Below are 1230 nucleotides of genomic sequence, written 5' to 3'. Positions count from 1 at the left end.
CTCTCGAGACAGACGGCTGCCTCCATATATATATATACACACACATATATATATATATCTGCTGAAGTTTAGCTTTGTCTAAAAACTCTCTAAGTGCTATATATTATGTATCTCTAATTTACATATATACTAGATATTTGGGACTAAGCTCATTCTTTCTGCCTATTTTTACCTCCATAATTTCTCAATATAATGAGTCATAGACATCGCACAACTTTCAATTACTTCAAATGCTACTATCTTGTTCTTCCCTGACATGCAATCATACTTACATCTACATATCTCTTATAGCCATTTCTTCTTCACTGCAGTATAATTATTATTACAGATTACTGAAAAGGGCACCTGATAGTTCTCCCTGCTTTCATTTTTTTTTCATGCCATCTGAGTCACACTAGACTACCAAACGTTGGCTAATGTTTTAGACTGGTGAGAATAAGAATGTGGATAATCTTACATTATACTGACCAGTAAGAGTTAAGATACAACCAAATGAAAATCATTTCTAATGTTTAACTAGTTCCCTGTTAAAACAGGAACAAATTTCAGTGGCCAATATATGAAGAAAAATATATCAGGTTGAAAGTTAGGATTAGTAGTTGGAATGGATAATAAAAGCATAAAGTAATAGGCATAGTTGAGTATAAGTACAGTAATAAGTGTGAGGTGCTTTGAATATGAATGTATACATACTTAGGAATATATAAATAATTTAATAATTTTAGCATTACATGACTTTAAGAGTGTACTATAAATAACAGTGACCTTGTAAAAAAAATACTCTAATTCTTGGCCAAATAAATTTGCAAAATTATGTTTATGTAATTATCTCAAAAGGAAAAAGGTTTGATTTATTTGTGTTATACTTTTATCTTAAATAAAATTATCATACACATTTTCTATTAGTCATAATTTACCATATTGTACTATCTATTTTACTATATTTTTGTAGTTCCTTATAGGCAGAACACAAATAAGTAAGAATTATTTTAGGACTAAAAGTATAACATAGGAAACATCTAACTGTTGAAGTACTTTTGCACTAACTTTAATAATTTGGTGATTGATGATGTCAGTCATCTTTAGCCTTTGTATGAGTTTCTAATGAATTTAGTGCTCTTTAGTGCTCTTTATATCGTCGTCGTCGTCGGCAGCCGTCCGTCTCGAGAGACGATGGTGTAGCTTCTTAAGAGTCTATCTGCACCACCGAGAATGGTTGTGCAGTCCGAC

Source organism: Furipterus horrens, unplaced genomic scaffold (genome assembly GCF_987537825.1).
Source record: "Furipterus horrens unplaced genomic scaffold, mFurHor1.1.pri manual_scaffold_4, whole genome shotgun sequence".
Taxonomy (NCBI): domain Eukaryota; kingdom Metazoa; phylum Chordata; class Mammalia; order Chiroptera; family Furipteridae; genus Furipterus; species Furipterus horrens.
The sequence above is the reverse complement of the archived record's forward strand: the minus strand, read 5'-3'. Positions refer to the sequence as shown.